General features: G+C 39.8%; 1 protein-coding gene and 1 pseudogene across 36 annotated transcripts in view; one reads left to right on the top strand and one right to left on the bottom strand.

The window, feature by feature from the left end:
• The window catches only part of TRIP12 (thyroid hormone receptor interactor 12), a 157,219-nt gene that overhangs the window by 15,486 nt on the left and 114,126 nt on the right, over positions 1 to 27,607 (top strand). The window lies entirely within an intron of this gene.
• On the bottom strand, positions 12,773 to 12,862 carry LOC123568134 (U6 spliceosomal RNA; annotated as a pseudogene).

Here is a 27,607-nt window from a genome sequence, read left to right as displayed (position 1 = left end):
GAGTGGTAGAAATTTAGAATTGAAATGAGATCATTGCGAGAATTATGGACTCTGCAGCAGGATGAACTTGGGTTTTCCTTGTTGTTTTACCTTGAGCATGTTACTGTGTAAAATATAGAAAATACATACTTTTCAGGATTCTTTTCAGGTTTTAATGAGTAAATGAAGTTCTTACCTAGCACAGCGCCTGGTTCTCAGTTAAGTGATCAAATAGTATTTGTTTTATTGTAAATGTTAATAGTTCTCCTAAATGGTACCTTATTTTCACAGTTGGTGGAAATGTATAAAGTTACAGTCAACAGTGTGTATATATTTTTAAGATGTTATAATTGAGGTTATGAGTAAATTTAATGGACAATTAAAGTGGAAACTAAAAATTGAAAGGAAAAATAACCCTGACCCAGATTACACACTTAGAAAAGTTTTGTGGGGGGCCGTTTCTAAATTTGATTCAAGTTCAAGTGTTTTATCACTGCTAATTATAGTCTCTTTGACTACTTACAGTTTCAAATAAATAAGGTCAGTGTTAGCAGTGTGATATGGAATATGTTTTTTGATGTCTTTATTTTGATATAGTCACAGATTTATAAAAATCTTGCAAAAATAGTATAAGGAACATCCCATATTCCTCTTTACCTAGTTTCAAGGTCTTTTTTTTTTTTTTTTTTTTTTTTTTACTGCTGGAGGATAAATTTATTAATTTTTTTCTTTTTTTTTTTTTTTTTTTTGAGACTGAGTCTTATTCTGTTGCCCAGGCTGGAGTGCAGTGGTGCGATCTCAGCTCACTGCAGCCACCACCTTCCAGGTTCAAGCAATTCTCCTGCCTCAGCCTCCTGAGTAGCAGGGACTACAGGTGCCCACCACCATGCCCAGCTAATTTTTGTGTTTTCAGTAGAGACAGGGTTTCACCACGTTGGCCAGGATGATCTCGATCTCTTGACCTTGTGATCCGCCTGCCTCAGCCTCTCAAAGTGCTGGGATTACAGGTGTGAGCCACTGCGCCCGGCCTAATTTCTTTTTTGTAATTAATGAAAATCTTTTTTTTTTTTTGAAATAGATGTAAAACCTGATGAAGAATGATGCAGTAAACATGTTTGTTTGTTTGTTTTTTTGAGACAGTCTCGCTCCGTCAGCTAGGTTGGAGTGCAGTGGCACAATCTCAGCTCACTGTAACCTCCACCTCTTGGGCTCAAGCAGTTCTCCTGCCTCAGCCTCCAGAGTAGCTGGGATCACAGGCGTGTGCCACCATGCCCAGCTAATTTTTGTATTTTTAGTAGAGACGGGGTTTCACCATGTTGGCCAGGTTGGTCTCGAACTCCTGACTTCAGGTAATCCGCCCACCTCGGCCTCCCAAAGTGTTGAGATTACAGGCGTGAGCCACCGTGCCCGGCTATGAACACGTTTATGTGGTTCTTCAACAGTTATTATATAAGTGTTGATTTTTCAGAATGTTCTGAATGCACTGTAATGTTTTGTTCCTGACTTGTGGCCATCATTAGTGAACGTTAGTTTATTATACTTAGCCTTAAGGCCCTCATTGGCTATTGGATACTCCTAAATAGCCTGCTTTTTATAGAACTTAGTTGCTTTGTGCAGTGAGTGAGTCCTCTCCTTGCTCTGCTTGATGGGCTTCTTGGTGTTCAGGTACTGTGAGCTACACCCTCCTCCCCCAGCTTTTAATGTGCATTGAGTTGCAAAACTACTTGCTAGACTTGTGTACCTTAAGTTCAGAGTAAAGGCTTGCATTATGTGGCTTTAAGACAGTGATAATTTTGGTAGCTCAAAGGTATTTTTAAAAGTATATTCATTATTCTCAGCACTTTGTTACCTGAAGGGATCAATAACGCTTTTGTTGTTTTTGAAGATGGTTTAGACCTCTTGTGTCTGAAAACTGCTTTAAGAGACTGCAGAGAAGACAGTAAAATAACTGAGGACCTTATTCTACAAGTGAGGGTCTGTGGTGTGCTGGGTATACATTATTGTGTATAACCTTTTGCCCTTGACTCTTTCAAAATACATCTTCTCTCTTCCTAAACGACTTTGTCTTTTTGCCTGCTATTGCTTATTAATGACTCCTACTATCTGCACCTGCCCACTTGAAGAGTTTTTTTAAACACACTTTTTTTTTTTTTTTTTTTGACACGGAGTTTCGCTCTTGTTGCCCAGGCTGGAGTGCAGTGGTGCAATCTCAGCTCGCTGCAACCTCTACCTCCCAGGTTCAAGCAGTTCTCCTGCCTCACCCTCCCTAGTAGCTGGGATTACAGGCATGTGCCAGCACGCCTGGCTAATTTTGTATTTTTAGTAGAGATGGGTTTCTCCATGTTGGTCAGGCTGGTCTCACACTCCCAACCTCAGGTGATCCGCTTTCCTCGGCCTCCCAAAGTGCTGGGATTACAGGCGTGAGCCACTGCGCTCGGTCTAAACACACTTTTTATTTTAGGTCAGTTTCAGATTCATGGAAAAGCTTCACAGATAGAGTTCTCCTGTATTTCACATCCAGTTTCTCTTTATGAAGATCTTAACATTAGTATGGTACATTTGACACAACTAATGAGCCAGTATTGACCCATTATTATTACCTGTACTTCATTTGGATTTTCACCTAATGTCTTTCTGTTCCAGGATCCCATCCAAGGTGTCACGTAACATGTATTAAATGACTTTTTAAAACATAAATGCTTTTTGAGGCATTTATTTCTGATTATAAAGTATAGAGCAACTGTTAAAATTTGAATATAGAAAACTAAGAACCACCCCCAATTTTCCCACCTATCATGTGATGAACATTTTCCTGTTACATTATTAGTTTTTCATTAATGTGCTTTATATTTACTTAACCATAATTGTCAATCTTTTTCCCTTTGTCAGATTATTTTTTTTCTTTTGGAGGTGGAGTCTCACTCTTGCCCAGGCTGGAGTGCAGTGGCATAATTTTGGGTCACTGCAGCCTCCACCTCCTGGGTTTAAGCAGTTCTCCTGCCCAGCCTTTCAAGTAGCTGGGACTTACAGGCTCACACCACCACAGCTGGCTAATTTTTGTAATTTTAGTAGAGACAGGGTTTCACTATATTGACCAGGTTGGTTTCGAACCCCTGACCTCAGGTAATCCATCCTCCTTGGTTACCCATGCTGGGATTACAGGTGTAATCCACCACACCTGGCCAAAAACTATCACTAATAATCCTTTTTAGAAATACTAGCTTTGTACTCATATCTGTGAAGCCACGCTTTTTTGAAAAATTAAATTAAAAAAAATTTTTTTTTTGAGACAGGGTCTTGCTCAGTTGCCCAGGCTGGAGTGCAGTGGCTTCATCTTGGTTCACTGCAGCCTTCACTTCGTGGGCCCAAACGATCCTCCTGCCTCAACCCCCCTGAGTAGCTCAGACTACAGGCATGCATCACGATGTCTGGCTAATTTTTTTTTTCTTTTGTATTTTTGGCAGAGACAACATGGGGTTTCACCATGTTGCCCCGGCTGGTCTTGAACTCCTGAGCTCAAGTGATCTGCCTGCCTTGGCCTCCCAAAATGTTGGGATTACAGGTGTGAACCACCGCACCTGGCCGAAGCCATGTTTTTAAATGAAATCTTCCTCCCTTATCTTTTGTATTACCTTGGAGTATCCTGTATTAACTTGGGATACTTGTATTAACTTGTAGTATCTTTTGTATTACCCTTGTGCAGGATGTGACTCTTTGCTTTTGGTAGCCCAATGGGAAGATTCAGAAGGCTCCTTGTTGTGGCTCGCAGGCTCCTACATGGCCACCTCTCTGACATCATCTCCTGCTTTTCTTGCCTTCTACTTGCTCTTCTTGCTCCGTGAAATGTCATCTTCTAGATCTTAATGGCTGTTTCTTCATGCGTAAGGTTTTAGCTCAGATGGCTTTACTTGGTCACCCTATCCAAAATAATTCCTTTTTCTGATAGGAACCTTTTTACCTGGAAGTGAATAGAAAACTTGACCAAGAATGCCTTAAACAGATTGGGGTTTGTTTTTCCTTGCACGACATGGTTCATTTGCACAGTGGTTCCAGCAAGGGCCAGGCTCTGTGTGTTTCTGCTCTGCCATTCTAAGCAGCAAGTGGTTCTCATGGTTACTGAATGGCTGTCAAGGCTTGAAGTTATTGTGTCCATTGCATTTGAGTCAGGAAGAAGAAAAGATACTGTTGTGTTCCTATTGTTGTTTATCTAGAAAGCAAAAGTATTCCTAGAGGATGCCTAGCTTGTCTCCCTGTATGTCTTATTACTGACAACTGGATCATACTTCTGGCAAAAAAAACAAAAAACAAAAAACCCGCACACAGTAATGGTATTTTGTACACAGCCAGGTTTAGACCATTGGCTTTTAAATTCTTCTGATATGCAGTCTAATATGAATGACCTACTGTGTGCCACCACTGTATGTGAAGGCATATCTGTGTAACTGAAGTAAGTTGCAGGAGCTGTGCTTAATGATTATGCATGCTCTATTTTATTTTCTCTGTTTCATTTGAAAGTTGTAGTTAGGACCTTTTAAGTCTGGATGCCCTTAACTTTTTTTGAAGCATAGATTCTTTAGCAGTCTGAAGCTTGTGGATACCTCAGAATAATATTGTTAAATTCACAAAATTGATACCCATAAGATTAAAAAAATCAAAGATCTCAAAATGTTGAAGTCTAGCTCTCAAACTGTGAAAGCTGGTATGTAATCAGTAATATGTTTATTAGCACTGTCAGTAACGATCTAGCAGCTTCTCAGTTGAGTGTAAAGGATAGTTTGAGGTATCTGCAACAATTGAATGTGATATAATATCTGTGATTTCTCTTGGTACAAACTTAAAGATACCGCCAATAATGCTGTGGTTTGTTGCTTATTCATATGAGAAAGAAATGTTAAAATTCTTTTTTTTTTTTTTTTTTGGGACGAAGTCTTGCTGCATCACCTAGGCTGGAGTAGTGTGGCACCATCTTGGCTCACTGCAACCTTCACCTCCCGGGTTCAAGTGATTCTGCCTCAGCCTCCTGAGTAGCTGGGACTGTAGGCACACACCACTATGCGCAGCTAATTTTTGTATTTTTAGCAGAGACGGGATTTCACTAAATTGGCCAGGTTGGTCTTGAAATCCTGACATCAAGTGATCCACCTGCCTTTGCCCCACAAAGTGCTAGAATTTCAGGTGTGAGCCACCACGCCTGGCTTAAATTTCAATTAGAGGTTAGTGAAATTATTTCTTCTATACCACATATAAGAATCCTTGTTATGAACCAGTGGTCTAAATTGATTTCAAGCCTCTAATCTTGAAGTTGGAACAAAATAACTGGCTTTAGCCCAATCGTGACTCATCGCTGAGGGCAAGGGAATAGCCCGCTTCCTGGGAGGTAAAGGCGTTTGTAGCCGGATTCTTGTAGCAGGGAAGAAAGGTGGGGTAGTTGGAATTTGGTTAGGGAACCCTGTCTGCTACCATCTTCTGTGTGTAGTCTCTGCTTCCTATTATCTTTTTCTTCTCTTCCCACTGCTTAGTTTTCCTCACAGAACTGTCTGATAATTGCTGTTTGTCTGCTGACCCTGGTAGAGTGTATGTTCCTCGAGGGAAAAGACTGTCTTATTACCTTCCAGTTCCTAAAAAGCTGTTCTGAAGTAGGGTAACAGTAAAAATAAAATTCGTTGTTTTTTTTTTTTTCTTTTGAGACAGTCTCATTCTGTCACCCAGGCTGGAGTGCAGTGGTGCGATCTCGGCTCACTGCAGTCTCCGCCTCCCAGGTTCAAGCAGTTCTCCTCCCTCAGCCTCCCCAGTTGCTGGGTTTACAAGTGTGCACCACCACCCCGAGCTAATTTTTGTGTTTTAAGTAGAGTCAGGGGGTTTCATCATATTGACCAGACTGGTCTCCAGCTCCCGACCTCAGGTGATCCACCCGCCTTAACCTCCCAAAGTGCTGGGATTACAAGCGTAAGCCACCACGCCTGGCCAAAGTGAACCACTGTGCCTGGCCAAAGTTTTCCTTTTTATGTAAGACTTTTGAAGGCAGAAAGCATTTTCTGAACAAAATAGAATTTTTAAAAACAGCTTTATTGAGCCGGGCGCGATGGCTCATGCCTGTAATCCCAGCACTTTGGAAGGCTGAGGCGGGCAGATTACCTGAGGTCAGGAGTTCAAGACCAGCCTGGCCAACATAGTGAAACCCTGTCTCTACTAAAAATACAAAAATTAGCTGGGCGTGGTGGCACATGCCTGTAATCCCAGCTACTAGGGAGGATGAGGCAGAAGAGTTGCTTGAGCCCGGGAGACGGAGGTTGCAGTGAGCCAAGATTGTACCACTGCACTCCAGCCTGGCCAACAGAGCAAAACTGTCTCAAAAAAAAAAAAAAAAAAGAGAAAACAGCTTTATTGAGATATAATTCACATGCCATATGGTTCACCTATTTACAGTAGGGAGTCCTTTTTTTTTTTTTTAAAAAAAGACAATCTCGCTCTGTTGCCCAGGCTGGAGTTCAGTGGCACAATCTTGGCTCACTGCAACCTCTGCCTCCCGTATTCAAGCAATTTCCCCTGCCGCAGCCTCCGGAGCAGCTGGGACTACAGGCATGTGTCACCACACCCACCTAATTTTTGTATTTTCAGTAGAGACAGGGTTTCACCATGTTGGCTGGGGTGATCTCCAACACCTGACATCAAGTGATCCACCCCTGTTGGCCTCCCAAAGTGCTGGGATTACAGGCATGAGCTACTGTGCCTGGCCAAATTCTATTAACTTTTAGGTTAAATTTTAGAATTAATGTTGTGATGTGCTGTCTTCTTAGATAAAAATCTTAACTGAAAAATACCTTAATCATCTGTAGTATGGGACTGCAAATGGAAACTGTTATTTGGATTTCTCTTTAGGAAGAAATACCCCATTGGCAATTTCAATTCACTATTTCTACTTAAATTATTTGAATTTAAACATCTTGTTAACTAGAAAATATGTTTATTGGTTATGATAGTGTCACTTAAAGAAGGTTAGATAGGAAACAGTTATTGGAAGATGCCAAATTCATTTCAGAACCAAATTCAAGTATAGTGGTGACTCTACTTTTTTGCAAAACAATTTACCAGGTTTCTGTTTTTTAATTCCTAAGTTGGAGAAGTTCAACTAAAGCAAAAATGAGATGTGATGGACTCTTAAGAGCTTCCTTTGTGTGGCAGTCTGTACATAGTGTGTTAAGTTCTCAAGAATCTCTCCTTAGAAACTTAGAAGTTCTTTTGTGCAACTGTGTTTTGAATAAAGCTCTGTCAGTTAAAAACAAACAAAACAACAGAACTTCCATACACTTTCTTTTTATATGTAACGACTTGTTTTAAAAGACCTATTAGCGTCTCCTATATATTTGGCATGCAGTTTGTTTGGAAGATTATAGGTACGAATTGTGTATTTGGATTGTTTTGTCATTTCAGTTGTTTGCATGTTTCAGGCTTTCCTATCAAACCTATCCGCAGTTATATATTGCTCATTCATTCATGCCCCTAGGCCTTTCTGAAGTTCATTCTCTCTAGAACTCCCTTTTTGCCTCCCATTCTAGACCATTCCGCTTCTCTCTTGGGGAAATACCTTTTTTCATGAGTTCTTATGTACCACCATTTCCTGGAATGTGTATTGCGACCCCTAGGGCTCGGGTTGCTCTTCTGTAATAGTACTTAGAGTAGTACCTTTTACTCCAGTTACTTGTTTCCACTTTGGTCTTCCGTTGGTCTGAGCTTCCCAGCATTCTTTTAAACCTTGCATGCATCCTACCAAAGATTCCAACATCACCACTGGCTATCTGCACACCTCACTTCAAGTTGTCTTTAAAAGAGGGCTTGGGCTAGCTCATGTCTTTCACAGCTAATAGCACAGGGTAGAATCTTTGTCTAGTTTATTCTAGCTCATTGTTGCTGGTTTTCCTGATTTTTTTTTTCCACCTGAGGAAAACCTTAACTGTTCTGTTTTAACACTTTGGAGGTGTGGCAGTACCTCCTGTTTCTACTTCTCTTTACAGTTTTAACTATTTTTCTATTCCCTGTGGCTGAAGAAATGATTGCGTATAGAAATTTGGTGGCTAGACCGTGTGCTGTGGCTCTTGCTTGAGCTCAGGAGTTCGAGACAGGCCTGGAAATCTCATCTGTATTAAAAAAAAAAATTGATGGCTGTGGTTTTGTTTAGCCCTCTTTTTCTTGCTTTACTGGTTTCTTAATGTTTTTATCTTTTACTTCAATAAGGAATGGGAAAAGAAAATACACCATTTTATTATTTCTTGATGATGACTTTTAGTGTATTCAGCAATACTGAGCACAGTGGCTCATGCTTTGGGAGGCCAAGGTTGGAGGAACGTTTGAAGCCAGGAATTTAAGACCAGCCTGGGCAATAGTGAGACACTTCCCAACCTCTGTCTCTACAAAAAAATATAAATAAATTAGGTGCATGTGGTGGTGCACATCTGTAATTCTGAGGTGGGACGACCGCTTGAGCCCAGGAGCTGGAGGTTCCAGTGAGCTTTGGTTGTGCTACTGCACTCCAGCCTGGGCGGACAGAGACTTTGTCTTTAGAAAAAAAAAAAAGGCTCTCTGATACAAATTTTAGAGAACAATCTTTTTTTATACTGTGTATTATCCCTTAAAAGTTGATTTTTTAATTACTGTATATACTATAATACAAATGGAAAGTTGGATATGAATTTCCCCCTTTAAAAGTCAGTGTGTAAGTAAATTGGCCTGAGAGTCAGGCGACAGGAGTTCTAATTCTAATCTTGAGACACTTGAGCCTAGATGAATTTCCTTTGTGTCTTACTTTTTGTGTTAAATGTGAGAAATGCTTTCTCTTGCTGTAATTCTGGGGTTATTAGTGTTAGAGAGAGAGACATGTCAGAAGTCTTTGTACACTGTCGTTACTTCGTGCACTGTGGCTTAATTTTGTCTTTGTTATTGGGGGAGATAATCTCTGAATGAGTCAAGTTTACACTAATGTCAATTTGGAGGTGTAAAAAATAAAGTGGGACTTAAAAAAAAATTCAAACATTAATTGAATGCCTGCTTACCTGAGACTGTTACCTGACATTTACTATCAATGCGTGTCTAATGAAATCCTTAAGAATGGAATGAGGCAGCTGGACCTTAGGGAAACCAGTGTTTCAGAAACTATCATTGTCTCTGCTGTCTTTATGTCTGCTGTCTTTTCTCTCTCAAGACTGCTTTCTGATTTGACCGTATTAAATACAGCCGTTGTAATGATAAACTTAGGTTTTACAACCTAGGTACCCAAAGAGTCTTGGGAGGAGACTCTTGTTGGTCCATCACAGGTTGTTTGTTGAGTCTTGAATTCTTGTTAACTTGTGGCGGGTGTTGTGACTATCTGGAAGGGTATTATGTATTATGTTGCAGCATTCATAGGAGTCTGTGGGAATGTAGTGGGGGGAGAGAGGAGGCAAACGTGGTTGTCTAATGTAAATACCCACTTGTAGAGGTATCTAACGAAATGTCTTAAGTTTGCGAAGTGCCTTGGGGCTCTTCAGAGTTGTAATTAGGCAGAAGTGTAGAGAACTTTAAGGCAAGAAGGTTTTGTAAAACTTCAATAGATAATTATGTTTATTTATTTAGAGACGGAGTCTCACTCTGTTGCCCAGGCTGGAGTGCAGAGGCACGATCTCAGCTCACTGCAACCTCCGCCTCCTGGTTCAAGTGATTCTCCTGCCTCAGCCTCCCGTGTAACTGGGATTACAGGCGCATGCCACCACACCTGGCTAATTTTTGTACTTTTCGTAGAGACATTCACCACATTGGTCAGGCTGGTCTCCAACTCCTGACCTTGAGTAATCCACCTGCCTTGGCCTCCCAAAGTGCTACAATTATAAGCATGAGCCACTGCACCTGGCCCCTTATTTATTTTTTGGTTGGCTTGTTATATTGGTTGCTGAGAGAAGAGTTTTACAATCCACTTTGGATTTGGGTATTTTGTAGTTTTTAAATATTTAATATTAGGCCTTGTATATAAATGAAGTGTATATAAATCGAGAATTGCAGTGTCACTGGATTAAACCCTTTCTCACTATGGAGGTACTCTTTTTATCTCTAGTAATGCCTTTTAATGCCTTAAAAGACTTTTTAAGAGCAGTTTTAGGCTCACACAACAAAATTGAGCTGAAGTTACAGAGATTTCCCATACACTCCTCTACCCTGCAACATGCATAGCCTTTTCCTGTGATCAACATCCCCCACCGAAGTGGTACATTTGCTACCGTCAGTGAACCTACATTGACATGTTATTACCCAGAGTCCCTAGTTTATATTAGGATTTATTCTTTTTGCATCTTCTGTCAAATTTATAATGACATATAGCTACCATTATAGTGTTAAAAACTGTAATTTTTACCACCCTAAAAGTCTTCTGTTACTTTTGAAAACAAGAGTCTTATTGTAAAGTCTTTTTTAGATACTGCACCAGCTTTCTTTTGCCTGGTGTTTGTATGGTTTTCATCTTATTTCATTCTGTATTCTTGTTTTTTAGATTATCTCTTAGAGTATTTTAAAAGCCTAGTCTGATAATCTTAACTAGAGATGGAGTTTTACTTCATTTTATTTTCTGATTTGTTGCCTTCATTTGAGTTTATTATTATTGTTTTATTATTATTTTTGAGATGGAGTCTCGCTCTGTCACCCAGGGTGGAGTACAGTGGCACCATCTCAGCTCACTGCAACCTCCACCTCCCAGGTTCAAGCGATTCTCCTGCCTCAACCTCCCAACCACGCCTGGCTAATTTTTGTATTTTTAGTAGAGACAAGGTTTCACCATGTTGGCCAGGCTGGTCTCAAACTCCTGACCTCAGGTGATCCACCCACGTCAGCCTCCCAAAGTGCTGGGATTACAGGCGTGAGCCACCACGCCTGGCTGAGTTTATTATTTTTTATGATTCTAGTCTCTGCCTTCCTGTTTTACAAAGTAAAACAGTATATTTAACAAGATCTTCTTGTGGAAACACAACGACCTTAAAATGATAACTCCATTTACCAAGTTCCTTTTGGCTTTAAGATACTGTCATTGGAATCAATTTTTAAAAATCTTACTCTATAGTGTAATATAGAGTTAATGTTCATTTACATTTAGCTGTTTGTCACCTTTATTTTTTCCTGGGCCACTTTCTTTCTGCTGGTGGAAAAACTGTTTTAATCTGACCAAAACTTCATTAATAAGAGATAATTTCACTTGGTGTAGAATGTTTTATTTTATTATTATTTTTTTGGAGATGGTGTCTCACTCTGTTGCCCAGGCTGGTATGAAGTGGTGCTGTCATGGTCACTGCAGCCTCAAAATTCTGGGCTCAAGTGATCCTCCTGCACACCTCTACATGTGGCTAGTTTATTTTGTTGTGGAATTATGTGTGTGGGTTTAGATGTCTTTTATTTATCCTGTTTGGGCTCAGTTAGCTCCCTTGCATCTGTGGATTCATATCATTTACTGATTCTAGAAAATTCTCAGCCACCAAATGTTTAGATATGTCTCTCACATTTCTTCACTCTTCTGCTTCTGGAATTTTAATTAAACTTATATATGAACTTCTCACTTGATTCTCTGCATATCTTATTTTTAATCTTTTGTTCTTTCTGTGATATATTTTATATAATTCCTTCTGTCTTCCACTTTGCTGTCTTTGTCTAATAGACCGCCACACCTGTCTGAGCTTTATTTTATTTTATTTTATTTTATTTTTTGAGACGGAGTCTCGCTCTGTCGCCCAGGCTGGAGTGCAGTGGCCGGATCTCAGCTCACTGCAAGCTCCGCCTCCCAGGTTCACGCCATTCTCCTGCCTCAGCCTCCTGAGTAGCTGGGACTACAGGCACCCGCCACCTCGCCCGGCTAGTTTTTTGTATTTTTTAGTAGAGACGGGGTTTCACTGTGTTAGCCAGGATGGTCTCGATCTCCTGACCTCGTGATCCACCCATCTCGGCCTCCCAAAGTGCTGGGATTACAGGCTTGAGCCACCGCGCCTGGCCGTGTCTGAGCTTTATTACTTTATTTTTCATATTAGAAATTCTGTTTGTTTTCCAAATCTATGTAACATTTAGTAGTTTTTCTGTTTCATTTATCTTTTTCATGTTTGTCCTTTATGTGTCTGCACATTGTGAGCATTTTAAGATCCGATAGTTCTCCTATCTGAAATGTTTTGTGTCTTTTTGCAGGTTCTTATTCATGATGCCTTGTTTACTTGAGTGTTATCTGTATTCTGTTCCTTGTCCTTAGATTATGTGTAGCATTTTCCTGAGGCCTAAAGGTGCCTTTCTCCAAAGGTTTACTTCGCTCCTGTCAAATATTTAGATGCACTAAGAGCTTGCTACCCAAAGTATGGTTCTCAGACTGGCAGAGAAGTTTTTAAGGAAACATGGCACGTCAGGTTCCATCCCTGTGTTTTAACAAGAATGTGAATTTTAACAAGATCCATAGGTAATTCTCAGGCACACTAAATATTGAGCATCACTGTGGTAAGTGATCAGTAAGACTTGAAGTTCCTTGGCTTACAGTTTCTTGGATCATTCATCTGATTCAAAACATGCCTATAAATCTTGGCCAGGCATGTATAAATTCTGAGGTATAGATTTTCTTTTCCCCTTCCTTCTCTTCTCTCCTGATGTCTCCTCTGTCTTGCTTGCTTTTTTAGCAACAAGGCAACTTTCCCAGCAGTTGGTTTAGGATGGGGTTCAGGAATATTTCTGGTCATCTTCATCATAAAAGTGTATCCCATGGTTTTTTTTCCCCTTATTTCATGAGTTGAGAGTTGATAAAGGCCTTTTTAAAAAAATGCTAAATTGTGTAATCCTTACATGGGGCCATGCTATTCTTCTCCGTATAGTTCCACTTTTAGTGATGCCAAAGTGATCATGATAAAGACTTTTTAAAAAAATCTTGAAGTAAGATTATATTCTTGAGTATTTTGGGTTTGGAAAGTTGGGGGCGGGGGCGGTTAGCTTCATAATCAGCGTCATTCATTACTAGGGAAATATGTATTAGAACAATAATAAGATACTACTACACACCCAGCAGAATAACGAAAAAAAATTTTGTTTTTGAACCGGAGTCTTACTCTGTCACCCAGGCTGGAGTGCAGTGGTGCCATCTCAGCTCACTGCAGCCTCCACCCCTTGAGTTCAAGTGCTTCTCTTGTCTCAGCCTCCGGAGTCGCTGGGATTACAGTGATGCACCACCAATCTGGCCACTTTTTGTATTTTTAGTAGAGACGGGGTTTCACTTTGTTGGCCAGGCTAGTCTCGAACTCCTGATCTCAAGTGATCCGCTTGCCTTGGCCTCCCTAAGTGCCGAGATTACAGGCATGAGCCACCACACCTGGCCTAGAATAGCCAAAATTTGAAAGACTGGCAACACCAACTGTTGGTGAGGATATGTAGCAACTGGGACTTCTATACTTGTTAGTGAGTCTGTAAAATAGTACAGTTGCTTTGTAAAAAAAGTTCTGGAAAGAAAGAGGTTCCTTTAAAAGTTAATTATAGACCAGGTGAGGTGGCTCACACCTGTAATCTCAATACTTTGAGAGGCTGAGGTGGGCGGATTGCTTGAGTCCAGGAGTTTGGGACCAGCCTGGGCAACATAGCAGGATCCTGTCTCTACTCACCTCCATCTCCCCACAACAAAAGCTAGGCGTTGTGGCACATACCTATACTCACAGCTCCTCAGGAGTCTGAAGCAGGAGGATTGCTTGAGCCCAGAAATTAAAGGTTGTGGTAAACTGTGATTGCACCACTGTACTCCAGCCTGGGTACTCTCAATGTACCAAAAAATAAAAAAAGTTAATCATAATCTTTCTTATGATGACCTAGTGATTCTACTCTTAATTCTGCTCAAAAGAGATGAAAGCATATATCCATGGAAAGACTTGTAGAAAAATGTAGCAGCTGTAAACTTAACAGGCAAAACTTAGTCCATCAACAGAAAAATGGATAATCAAAATGTTCATATTCATACAGTAGAATATTCAGCAATAAGAAGGTAAACATATTGATAAAACTCAGCAACATAGATGAATCTCAGGATATTATGCTGAGTCAAAGAAGCCTTACACAAAAGAGTACATACTATATGTTTCCACTTACATAAAATCCTAGAATAGGCAAGACTCTGGTCAAAAAAAAAATTAGAACAGTGGTTGCAGAGTTGAGAGGTGAAGTGCAGGGACTGATTGGGGAGGAGCGTGAGGAAAGTTTCTTGAGTGATAGACTGTATATCCTGGTGAGGATTTGGCTTACACAGGTGTATGTGTTTGTCACAACTCATTGAATTTTATACTTAACACTTGGGCATTTTGTTATATGAAAATTTAACTGAAAACGTGAAGCAAAATTTGAAAACCGTTTTATGATACACAAAGTATAATGCTGCCTGCAGCTTACTTTGAAAACGACAAAAAATAGGATGGATAGATGGCAGACATGGGTACATAAATGAGGATGTGGATACAGATGTAATAAAGCATATGTAAAACTTTTCATTGTAGAAGCTAGAAGGGACTTTACAGATATTTATTGAGCAATTCTCAACTTTTTTGTGTTTTGAGAAATGTTACAATCTGCATGCAGGGGAAAGGTGGTGAGAAGTAAAAGAAGAATCAAACTGGAAAGTTCAGAAAGGGAATTGAATTTGTTTAACTAGCCTGTTTTACAAATGTTGTTCAATTTATGTTTATGCCCATTTGAAGAAGAGTGGTAGCTGTAGTCTTACTGATTTGAATGTGAATATGGCTTTTAATTTTTTTTTTTTTTTTTTTCCCTGAGACAGGGTCTCACTCTGTCACCCAGGCTGGAGTGCAGTGATGGATCTCAGCCCACTGCAGTCTCCGTCTCCTGGGCTCAAGCAATCCTCCCAACTCAGCCCCAAAAGTAGCTGGGACTAGAGATGCGCACTACCATGCCCCGCTAATTTTTGTGTGTTTTTGTGGAGAAAGGGTTTCGCCGTGCTGCTCAGGCTGGTCTCAGACTCGGCTCAAGCATTTTGCCCTCTTTGACTTCCCAAAGTACTGGGATTACAAGTGTGAGCCACCGTGCCTCTCCTACTTTTTGTTTATTTAGTCACATTATTCTCAAATGGGTGAGTGACAATATCTTTACCTCTGAAAGGATAATGATTTCTTTCACAGATGAGAAAACTCAGGCTTTGTTATGAAATTTTTCCAGGATAACATGGCTTAAAATGGTAGAGCCAGGGTTTGAACAGACTCAAGACATAGGTACTTTTTATTACTTCTCTCTCTCCTCCCTGTTGACATTTAGGTGTATTTTTCCCGACTTTTTTCCTACACATATATAAACAAATACATACCTTTCCCTCCCCCTGCTTTTTTCTTATGCTTTCAGTCTCAGCTTAAAATGTCTCTTCAGAGAGCTGTTACCTGATGATTCAACCCAAAGCAGCTTTTTCCTTCCTCCTTCCCATTATCCTCTACTCCTTCCTGTTTTTCTCCTATTTCACTTTTCTTGGAACTTACCACAATGTGCATATAGTCTATTTTCTCTTTCCAATTGAGTGTAAGCTCCATTGTAGCAAACAGTATTGACACCTGTCAGATAAACCTTCAAATATTTGCTGAAGGAATTAACAATGTTCTGTCCATGAATGTCAGTGTGGTATGTACAGGTTTACCTTTGCTTTTAAGGACCTCTAAATATGCCATAGTATTGATACCGTATACTTATTAACTATTCCTTTGTTGAGAACATTCGGATCATCTCCCTTTTTCCACAGTGACATACTGCGGTGAGTATCGTGATTACATCCTTACTTGTGCAAGTATTTCTTTAGGTTAGATTCCTAGAAGTTTCTAAGGATATCAGACTCTAAGGATATTAGTGGCAGTTTTTAATTGTGGGAGCTGGGAGAGTCATGTAAAAATTACAAAGGAATAGAAGATGATATGTAATGATACCAAAACAATAGTGTACATCTGTGTCACAGTTGTCAAACCTAGCTGATACTAGAAAAATAAACTGTTATTTTTAGTTTTTTCCTTTTTAATTTCTTTTGGTGTTTTTGTTTTGTTTTGTTTTGTTTTGACGCAGGGTCTCCCTCTGTCACCCAGGTTGCGGCTCAATGGCACGATCATGGCTTGCTGTAGCCTTGACTTCCTGGGCTCAAGCAATTCTCCCACCTCACCACCTTAGCCTCCTGAGTAGCTGGGCCTTCATGTGCATGTCACCACACCTGGCTATTTTAATTTTATTTTTTAGTTTTGATACGGGATTTTACTCTGTTGCCCAGGTTAGAGTACAGTGGCATGATCTCAGCGTACTGCAGCCTTCACTTCCCAGGCTCAAGTGATCCTCCCACCTCAGCTTCCTGAGTAGCTGGGGCCACAGATGTGCACCACCATGCCGGGCTAAATTTTTTTTTTTTTTGGTAGAGAGGGGGTTTCACCATGTTGCCCAGGCTGGTCTCAAACTCCTGAGATCAAGCGATCCTACTGCTTCAGCCTCTGAAAGTGCTGGCATTACAGGTGTCAGCCACTGCACCTGGCCCCGGCTAGTTTTTAAATATTTTGTAGAGATGGGGTCTCCCTCTATTGCCCACACTGGTCTTGAACTCCTGGGCTCAAGCCACCCTCTTGTGCCTTGGCCTCCAAAGTGCTGGGATTACAGGCATGAGATACTGCACCCAGCCTCTTATTCTGATTTTAGGAATGGTTTGATTTTCCCATACCCCCATTCTGATAGGGTCCAGGAATCTGTATTACAAAAATTCGCATTTGGGAAATACACCTCTGAATTTTTTCTTGGCTCCTGGTTTGTACATATTCTGGCTCAGTGTAGAGGCAGTGTTGGCATCTACTTATTTTTGGTAAAAATGCTAAATGTAGAAATGTGGGGCATTAGTCTGTAGAGTGTGGCATTTAACATTTTTTTTTTCACTTTTGAAAAATATTCGAGACATTCTAAATGAATTTAGGTATAATTGCTCTGAAATGCATGATCTTAAACAAAAATTTGACACTATTATGCTCCAGGTGTTAAAGTTACAGTCTGTATTTTCTCCCTGACTTTGAGTTAATTTTAATGCTTCCTTTCCCCCTACTTTAACTATAATCTTAATAATTTTTGTTTCTGACAGATACCCAGGGTTGTAGCTCTATTGATGACAGGCTACATAGTTGTTTGGAAAATATTGTAACACAAATCCATGATTATCACAATGTTGAAATATTTTTATTGCAAGTCAGGCATAGACTTCCTAATCTGAACTGTGTTAAAGAGTTAACCTCTCTAGGCTGGGTGTGGTGGCTCACACCTGTAATCCCAGCACTTTCGGAGGCCAAGGCAGGCGGATCATGAGGTCAGGGGTTTGAGACCAGCCTGGCCAATATGGTGAAACCCCATCTCTACTAAAAATACAAAAATTAGCCGGGTGTGGTGGCGTGTGCCTATAGTCCCAGCTACTGAGGAGGCTGAGGCAGGAGAGTATCTTGAACTCGGGAAGTGGAGGTTGCAGTGAGCCTAGACTGCACCATTGCACTCCAGCCTGGGTGATAGAACAAGACTCCATCTCAAAGAAAAGAAAAAAAAAAAAGAGTTAACCTCTGTGATGTCATTATTATGATGGAGTTCAAAACAGTGGCAAATATATTTAAAGAGAATATTTTTGAAAATATTGCCTTATTTTGTGTGTCTGTGTGCTGTAAAGGTCACTTACCAAATATAAAATTGTTTTTGTCCATGGGGAGCACCTTGCTGTAATCTACTGGGTACCTTGTATTGTACTGTGAATAACTTTGGTTCTTAGCCAGGAGGTTTCTGTCTGTCCCTTAAGGGAGAGAAGCATTTACGAATCATTCTCTCTCTGCTCCCTCAGCAGCTCCTGGTTTTCATAATCACCTGATGAGTCTCTAGTAAATGGTATTATTAGATCTTTATAAGGAAGAACTTTTAAAGTACCCCATTGAAGAAAAACTGAAATAAACATTAGGTTGGAGTCTTAAAAAATTTGGAACTGAATCTGATTTTAGAGACTATCTATGCTGATCCCTTAAGAGGAAGTAACTAAAAAGGCTATCGATAAGCTGACCTGCTATCCCCATTCACTGATCGTAGCCAGCAGGATTGTAGACCTGTTAAAACTGGATCTGTGAGCCATTTTTGGCATGTGGACTAAAAGTTGCTGTCTATGTGCTTTTGAGACCTGAAGAATATCCTCTATTACATAAATGCAGTTAGTATTCTAAAGGATTATACAAGCCATCTGAGCTAAGACAGGATTTATATTAGGGAATGAGTGGCTCTGTATTTTAGAAATAGTTGGGCAGTAGCTATTCAGGATAAATTGATCATCTTACAGTGTTCTACAAAATAGACTTCTGGTGCATTTTGGGCCTCCTTGTGAAGGGTTACCTCCTTTCTTCTCTGCTTTTCTCATACCTGTTAATCACAGATGCAACAAGTTAGGCACGTACTTCCTTACTTGGAGTTGTCATCTTCTCACGCCTCAGAGATTGATGTGCTCTTCTGATCCAAAGCTTATGCTCTTAATTTTTTTTCCCCTGGGGATCCTGTTAGTAGACTGTCCTTTATTCCCAACCCTTTCTTTCAGTAATTCTTTTCTTTACCTAAATACATATGCTCAAGATTTACTTTTTTAAAAATGACAAACAGGGAAATTACATATATGCATGCAAACACAGCCTTTGTCTCTCTGCCTTCCCTTCCCGCCTGGCTATTGTCTCTTCTCTTTATAAAGTCTAGCACTTCCAGAAGAGAGTCGGTATTTATTATCTTACCCTAGACCCTCTCCTTCCCCACCATTTCTAGAAACAGCTGTCACCATTTTCTTTTCTTTTCTTTGCTTTTTTTTTTTTTTTTTTTTTTTGGAGGCAGAGTCTTGCTCTGTCCCCCAGGCTGGAGAGCAGTGGTGCAATCTTGGCTCACTGCAACCTCCGCCTCCTGGGCTCAAGCAGTCCTCCCACCTCAGCCTCTTGAGCAGCTGGGACTACAGGCTTGCTACCACGCCCTCGCTAATTTTTGTATTTTGTGTAGAGATGGGGTTTTGCAATGTTGCCCAGGCTGCTTTCCTCATTTTCTAAATCTGATGGACATTGTTGAGTTTTTTGAACTCTGCCTATCTGTCTTCCTCTTGGTGTCTGCCAACACCACTGTCCTGATTTATTTTCCCAATACTTGTGGTAAGTTCTTGATTTTCCTTGACTGGATCCTTTTTTTTATGTTTTCCTTAGATTTTAGCCTTTCCCAATATTTCATCCTAGGCGTGTTCCTCTCTTTATGCTGTCTGTTTTTCATAGAGAAAATAGAATCTTATTGATCACCTTGGTTTCTCCTACCTCCTGCATGCCAATATAATTTCTCCCATCTGCATATCCAGTTGCCTACGTAATTCTCAATCTTTACTTCCATTTGCTTATTGAAACTCTTTACCTAGACACCTACATGATGAGTCAGATTTTATATTAACACTAAATGTAGTTTTTCTGCTCGTGTGTATCATTTGATAATGCTGCTACAATTATTTTGTATAGTTTTCTAAAGTTAAAAGCATGACTTTTAGAACTACAGAATGTAAATAGCAAAGATACTATTTGACTAGTTAATGAGGAGAGGAAGCTGTTGTGGTAAAGCTGTTTTAAAGAGCATTTGGGGAACTGGGTATTTATAGGTAATTTAATAAAGATTTTAGAGTGAGATTACTGATAACCTACAGGCAACAAACTGCAATCTTTGGGGTTGTCTTTTCTTCTGTACCTAAACGGTATTTCTCCAGACTTAAATCTACAGGTTAACATATACCTTTAATATCTGAACCCCAGATTAATAATAAATATAATAGCAAAATTAAAATATGATGCTCTTGTAGAAAATTAATTCCTAGGTAAGCCTCTGACGTAGCATTTCCTAGGACATTGAAAGGATGTGCAGTCACCTTCTTTATATGTTTTAGATAACTTTTCTCAACCTTGTCACCAGTGTAAGAAATTTGAGTCATTTTAGCATTTGTATTTGTCTGAAGTCTGAGAACCACAGTCTTAGACTGTTCCTTCTCACCGTGTAGCTTCTGTCATCAAAATGTTTCTTGACCCCATCTTCATTTTGTCTTCTTCCATTGTTAATCAGATCCTCATCTATCCTTAGGTCTATTTGGTAGCTTTCTACTTGATCTGCCTCCTTATTGGTAGGCCTTAAATGCAAACTTTTTTGCTTCTGGCCCTTCATGATAGAGTTTAGGCTTATTTTCAGGCTCAGGGAACCACTCCACATCCCTCCATTGTGATTTATTCTCTCATTCCTCCATGTCTTTCCTCACTGCTCTAGCATTTCAAGGAACATCAGCAGAAGTGACCGGTCATCCTCAACCTGTGAAGGCGAAGTTAGCCACCGTTTTCTTCTTTGTTTAGAGTAGTACATTTGAGCTTTCTTCTCAAATCAATTTAGCATATTTAATGATAATTATTCACTTAGTGATTGGCCAGCTAAGCTGATTTACCAGATGGCAAAGGATCAGAATTTTCTTCCTATCCCCCATAATCCTTTAAGCTTGGGATGTCATGGCTTTCTAGTATTTTGATTTTTTTAAGGTAAATATGTAATTATTTTTCGTTGTTTGTTCAGTCAAACTTGTATTTGAGTGCTGGCCCTGTCCCCTGTTAGGTTTGTAGCCTTAGGGTTATTTTAACTTACTGTGTGCCATGGTTTCTTTTTAAGAAGATTATTTTCACTACCAGTTTTGTAAAGTTGGTGTGAAAATTAAATGATTTAAAGCACATTGTCTGGTACATGCTAAGCACAGAATACACATAACCCATAATCGTTCTTTCTTTACTATTCAACTTAAATCTTGTATTTTTTCCATTAAATATTGTTTTCTAGTGTTATGAAAATACTAGTTTGGCCGGGCACAGTGGCTCATGCCTGTAATCCCAGCACTTTTGAGAGGCCAAGAAGGGTGGGTCACTTGAGGGTCAGGAGTTTGAGACCAGCCTGTCCAATATGGTGAAACCCTATCTCTACTAAAAATACAAAAATTAACCGGGCATAGCGGTGCACGACTGTAGTCCCAGCTACCCGGGAGGCTGAGGTGAGGCAGGAGAATCGCTTGAACCTGGGAGGCGGAGGTTGCAGTGAGCCGAGGTCGCACCATTGCACTCCTGCCTGGGAGTGCAATATTTTTACATGTTGTATAATATTCCATTATCACATTCAAATGGTTTTGATGCCCGTAAATTGCATTCAGTGCCTAACAGACCCTAACGTAGCCCTTTCTCTTGCACTCAGTGGCCCTTACTCTCCTAATTTCTCTATTTCTGATTAGAGAACTTTTCTGATTAACTGGAAAAAAGGCAGTAAATTTCTGTTTCCCTTAATTCAAACGTGAACTAATAAACTGCCTTGTGCTGTTCTATGTCAGATACAGCTATTTCAGGTTTGACATATGGCTACTTAAGAGTTTGACATTTGCCGGGCGCAGTGGCTCACGCCTGTAATCCCAGCACTTTGGGAGGCCGAGGCAGGTGGATCACTTGAGGTCGGGAGTTCAAGACCAGCCTGACCAACATGGAGAAACCCCGTCTCTACTAAAAATACAAAATTAGCTGGGGTGGTGGCGCATGCCTGTAATCCCAGCTACTCGGGAGGCTGAGGTGAGGCAGGAGAATCGCTTGAACCCGGGAGGCGGAGGTTGCAGTGAGCCGAGATTGCACCATTGCACTCCAGCCTGGGCAATAAGAGCGAAACTCTGTCTCAAAAAAAAAAAAAAAAGAGTTTGACATTTGACTCGTGAGTATACCATACAAAACTGCTGCTTTTGTATTACCTCCTTCCTAAATAAAAGTAAAATAATAAACTGTCCCAGTGGGTTTGTAGGAAGTTTTTATCCCCTGCAATTCCTTTCTGGCACATGATGGACCTGATGATTTTCCCCGTTTTTCTTTTAAGATTGTACTTAATAAGCACTCATTAAATGGCAGCTATCATGTTCAGGTAAGGTTCTGAGAGCCTTACATGCAGTCCTCTAATACATAAATCCTAAAGTATAATATTGTCTCTAATTAAATGGAGAAACAAACTGAGACGAAGGCGAGTACTTACAGGTCTTACTAAGTGGCAGAGGCAGAATGTGAGCCTAGGTGGGAGATGGAGAGCAGTAAGCTCCTTGTGAGGAGAAATTGTCTTACTTGTCTCTATTTCTCAGCACCACTCAATCTCAGCACTTGTCAGTGCTTTCGGGGGAAGCTTAAAGGTTGTTCATTCCCACTTTAAAGATAGGCTTCTTTGAAGTCCTTGCTGTTTTTAGGTAGGCAAGAATGACTTCTGTTATACACAAGGGTGATTTCTATTTTGTTTTATCGTAGTGGTTTAATGTATACTGCCCCTTACCACACTTGGTTCTGGGACCTAGTCATTTCTTTCTTTATGTGGTGTGTGTAATTCAGAACTGTAGCTCCAGATGTCAGTTCTTGCTTGTAGTCTGCAGGTCTGGATGCCATTACTTGTTTCATGCAGGGTACTAATTTTGTAACATTTCAGTTTCTTTATTTGTAAAATAGGACTAACAGGCAGTGGTTTATATGACTCCTTGTCACATTTAAATTTTACAAAATGAGTAAAGTACCTTGCAAATTGTGTTTATTACTGTAATTTACCTCCAAGTTAATGATCTGAAGCCAAACCAAGCCTTTTTGGAGGACGAAATCTAAATAAGTGCATAAGAAATTAGGGGGTACATACTGGACAAATGAGATTTACTTCTAAAAGCTTACTGTGCAGACATTGCTTTGCTTAAAGATAGGGATACATTCTGAGAAATTTATTGTTAGGCAGTTTTGTCATTATGTGAAGATTATAGAATGTACTTAGACAAACCTAGATAGTATAGCCAACTACACACCTAGGCTGTATGGTATAGCCCGTTGCTCATACACTGCAAACCTGCTCTAGACATAGCAACGTGTTTGTTGCATACATATTTGTAACATACCTGTTCCTCTACCAAATACTGTAGGTAGTTGTAACAAAATGGTAAATATTTGTGTGTCTAAACATATCCAAACACAGAAAAATCACAGTAAAAATATGGTATTGTATAATCTTATGACACCACCGTTATATATCTGGTCGGTTGTTGAACAGAATGTCAGTAGTGCAATGTGTGGCTGTTTTTTTTGTTTTTTTGTTTTTTGTTTTTTTGAGACGGGGTCTCCCCATGTTACCCAGACTGGAGTGCAGTAGTGTAATCACGGCCTACCACAGCTTCATCCTCCCAGGCTTAAGTCATCTTCCACCTCAGCCTTCTGAGTTGCTGGGACCACAGGTGTGCACTGTCCTGCGTGGCTAATTTTTAAGCTTTTTATAGAGACAAGGTCTGTATACCTGTATTGCCTGGGCTGGCCTCAAACTTCTGGGGTCAAGTGATTCTTCTGCCTTAGCCTCCCAGTAGTAGAGACTACAGGCATCCACAACTGTGCCTGGCTTTATTTTTTTGCAGTTGATTTCTTTCGGTGTTCTAAAAGTTCTGTACCAGAGGAAGGATTGGATTTTTAAAAAATGGTTTGGGTTTTTTTTAAAACCTTTATTTGTGTGTGTATGATATTAATAATTTAGCAGAAAAATTAATTTCCAGCCAGGTGCAATGACCCACACCTGTAATCCCAGCACTTTGGGAGGCTGAGGCAGGCAGATCACTTGAGGTCATGAGTTCAAGACCAGCCTGGCCAATGTGGTGAAACCCCATCTCTACTAATAATACAAAAATTAGCCTGGTATAGTGGCAGGCGCCTGTAATCCCAGCTACTCTGGAGGCCAAGGCAGGAGAATCACTTTTGCCCAGGAGGCAGAGGTTGCAGTGAGCCAAGATCATGCCACTGCACTCCAGCCAGGGCAACAGAGTGAGACTCTGTCTCAAAAAAAAAAAAAAAAAAAAAAAAAGGAAAAATTCCAAAATGTTTTTAGTTTAAGTTTTCCTTGAAGGAATATTCTTGATATATATTTTAAGAATGAATTTTTAAATGTAAATATAAAACAACAACATACTTTTTTTTTTTTTTTTTGAAATGGACTCTCACTATTAGCCAGGCTGGAATGCAGGGGTGCGATCTTGGCTCACTGCAACCTCCGCCTCCTGGGTTCAAGCAATTCTCCTGCCTCAACCTCCCAAGTAGCTGGGATTATAGGCGCGCACTACCATGCCTGGCTAATTTTTGTATTTTTAGTAGAGATGGGGTTTCACCATGTCGGCCAGGCTGGTCTCAAACTCATGACCTCATGTGAGCCACCGCACCCAGCCGGTTGTTTTTTGTTTTTTGGGTTTTTTTTTTCTATGTGGTATTTGCATGTAGAGTTAAATACTTTTTCACATAAAATTCAAAAGTCATTTAACTTAAACAGTGAATAAGTTGGTTGTACACTCAGCTGTGATCAAAGTTGTCATGAATTTGTTTTCAACTTTGAAGACATCCATTAGCCTTTTTGTTTTTCCTGTTAAAGTCATACATGTTCTCTATTTTATTTCAGTGCCTTAGGACTGAATGTCAAAGGTTTTATGTGAAAAATCTTGATTAGTTTTACAGAAATGAAGGTATGGCCATGGTTAGAAAAGAGTAGTATATTTCAGGATTTGATAGGGATATTAAATTGGATTTATAATTCCAGTTTCACACTAGGAGTTAACCTGTGAAGATGGATTCTTTGAGTTCATATTCACTACCGGCTATGAAAACATAACTTTTAGCAGTATAATAGTGTAATTCCCACTTGTGTTTTAAAAAGTAATAGCATATGGTAGGCATAAGTAATTGGTCAAGTCAGTACAGAATAATCTATAAGGAAAACATTCTGGAATTCATTGCATAGAGAAAACTTTTGGCCTCTGGGTTCTTAGCTGAAGCCAAAGAGGCTTTAAACTTTTTTTGAAGTTGAGGTGGTGATACCTCTGACGGGTATAGAACTGCTCAGTACCAGGATTCAGAAGACTGGTTCTTCAACAGATTACTTGGAACTTTCTTCATTTGGATTTGTCTGTAAGGTGTAAGGGGTTGAACTTGATCATCTCTGAGGGTCCCTTTCAGCTCTCTGGTTTTATTGATACCTGGCAGAGGGAGAGATCCTGTATCCATCATATGTTAATCTTTTATTTACTTTTAGGAAATTAAAGTTCCAACATTTAACAGAGCCTGGCCTCTTTTTAGAAAGATGAATTTATGCTTTAACAGCAGGTAGTAATTTGATAAACAGCTTTGTTCTTACTTGCTCTTCTTCCTCTTAAATCTCAAGAATTATCGGCAGATAGGCTGTTGTTGGGGAGCATTGTTAAGGTTACCTAGGTGACTCTGGGGCAAAACAACTAGTGTGACTTAGTTTCATTTGAATGACTTAACACTCCATGACATACAGTAGGTGTTTAATAGCAGAAGATGGGCAGGTGCCAACTACTAACCTTGTTTATGATACTATTGTTTGCTCTTTAAAGTGAGACCAACAGTATCATCCTATTCTCTTGTATCTGTCCTTGCTGTTTGGGTCTAGGTGAAATGGTATTGAGATGATTGAAGTAGAGAAATTTCTAAGATGAATTTTGAAAAAGACTGGCCTTTTATTCTTTAATGTGCTGAAATTCTCGGTGTGTTGCAGTATACCCAAGAAAGCTCTTTTAAACTATGTCTCCAACTTTTGTGCCCAGTGAATGAGGATATCAGGTTGGGGGACAGGTATTCATATTTTGACAAAGCTTCCCAGGTGATTGAGATGTTTACCCTTAATTGAAAACATTTCACTTTTGAAAATATTGTGCCAAAAATTAAGACTCATATTGACAGTGATTTTTATGGTGAAGCCTCTCCCGATATATTAGATTTTACTACAGATATTTTTATTCTTTTGAGTAAATGTTTATAGTAATAATCATGCTTAACATGTACTGAGCACTTGCTATATGATTGGCACTGTATTGAGTAGTTTACATGGGTTTTTATTTGATCTTCACAATTACTGTGTGAGTTCTTTATCCTCATTTGATTGATTGAAGCACAGGGAAGTATGTATGCAGACACTCGTATATGCAAGATTATATACAACTTGTTAGTGTTAGAGTCAAGAATTGAACTTGGGCAGAGACAGTTTGGCACAAGAGCTCTGTGCTTAAAGCTGTTAATGCTAGAGCAGCCTGCTATTTCCTTATAAATTTATAAACAGTCTCAATGACGACAAAAATGATTTCTTTTTTTTTTTTTGAGACGGAGTCTCGCTCTGTCGCCCAGGCTGGAGTGCAGTGGCGCGATCGCGGCTCACTGCAAGCTCCGCCTCCCGGGTTCACGCCATTCTCCTGCCTCAGCCTCCCGAGTAGCTGGGACTACAGGCGCCCACAACCGCGCCCGGCTAATTTTTTGTAGTTTTAGTAGAGACGGGGTTTCACCGTGGTCTCGATCTCCTGACCTTGTGATCCGCCCGCCTCGGCCTCCCAAAGTGCTGGGATTACAGGCGTGAGCCACCGCGCCCGGCCGATTTCTTTCATTCTAAACTCCGGATCCCCCAGTCCTTTCTCAAAGGCAGTCATTATTAACAAAGTATGTTTCATGTATCTTTCCATGAATTTTTAACATGTGGGCAGTATACAGAAATTTATATACAAGTCTTTGTATACATACACACAAATGAGAGTTTCATATCTTTCCATATCAGTACGTGTAAGTTTAACCTTTTCTTCTCTCTCTGCCTGCCTCTCTTCTAATGTTTAATTGTATTTTTTTTCTTTCTGAAACTGACTATCCTTAAATTAGTAATTTGAACTTTCTAATTAAAGTTTATTACATTAATTTGGACATATGTGATATGTCTTTTTCTACTGAATTGTATCAACAATGTAACCCAAAAGAAAACCTGCTTTCTTACTACAGTACAAGGAATCTCTAAAACAAAATCCAGTACAGTAATAGATTTAATTATGATTAATTTGCATTCTCTTTGGCACCAGTTTCTATAATGTCATATGTTCATTCTCTTTCCCAGTAAATAGAAGTAACGAAAGAACTCCACTTCAAATTTGACTGCAGGCTTACAAAACATAGTGAAAGATTTTATTTGCACATGTTGTAATTCTATGATTGTAAGGTTGGCTTGTTTTATCAGTTAAACTAATTTTCTGAGTGTCAGTATTTTATCTGTACAATAATTTCTTATAGAAAGTTCAATTTGGTTAAGAACTGTTTTGAGTTAAATTGTTAAACTTATAAAAATACTTTCACAATTTCTTGTTGCTGACAGCTCTGTTGAGGTAGGTAACGTACTGGTTTTAAAGAAGAGTAAATTAAATGTAGAAATTATTTTATCCAAGGTCATGGCTAGCAGAGCTGCTGTTGAAAATCCAAAATATCTGGGACCATTGCTCAGTTTCCTCTATTGAGCTCATTAAGATAGTACAGTTTTACAATTTTGTTTTGTTTTGTTTTGTTTTGAGATGAAGTCTCACTCTGTCACCCAGGCTGGAATCCAGTGGCATGATCTGGGCTCACTGGAACCCCTGCCTCCCAGGTTCAAGCGATTCTGCTGCCTCAGCCTCCCGAGTTGCTGGGTTTACAAGTGTGTGCCACCACACCTGGCTAATTTTTGTATTTTTAGTACAGACGGGGTTTTATCATAT

Source organism: Macaca fascicularis, chromosome 12, assembly GCF_037993035.2.
Source record: "Macaca fascicularis isolate 582-1 chromosome 12, T2T-MFA8v1.1".
In the NCBI taxonomy this organism is placed as follows: domain Eukaryota; kingdom Metazoa; phylum Chordata; class Mammalia; order Primates; family Cercopithecidae; genus Macaca; species Macaca fascicularis.
Note: the sequence above shows the minus strand (reverse complement) of the source record. Positions and strands in the feature narration are given on the sequence as shown.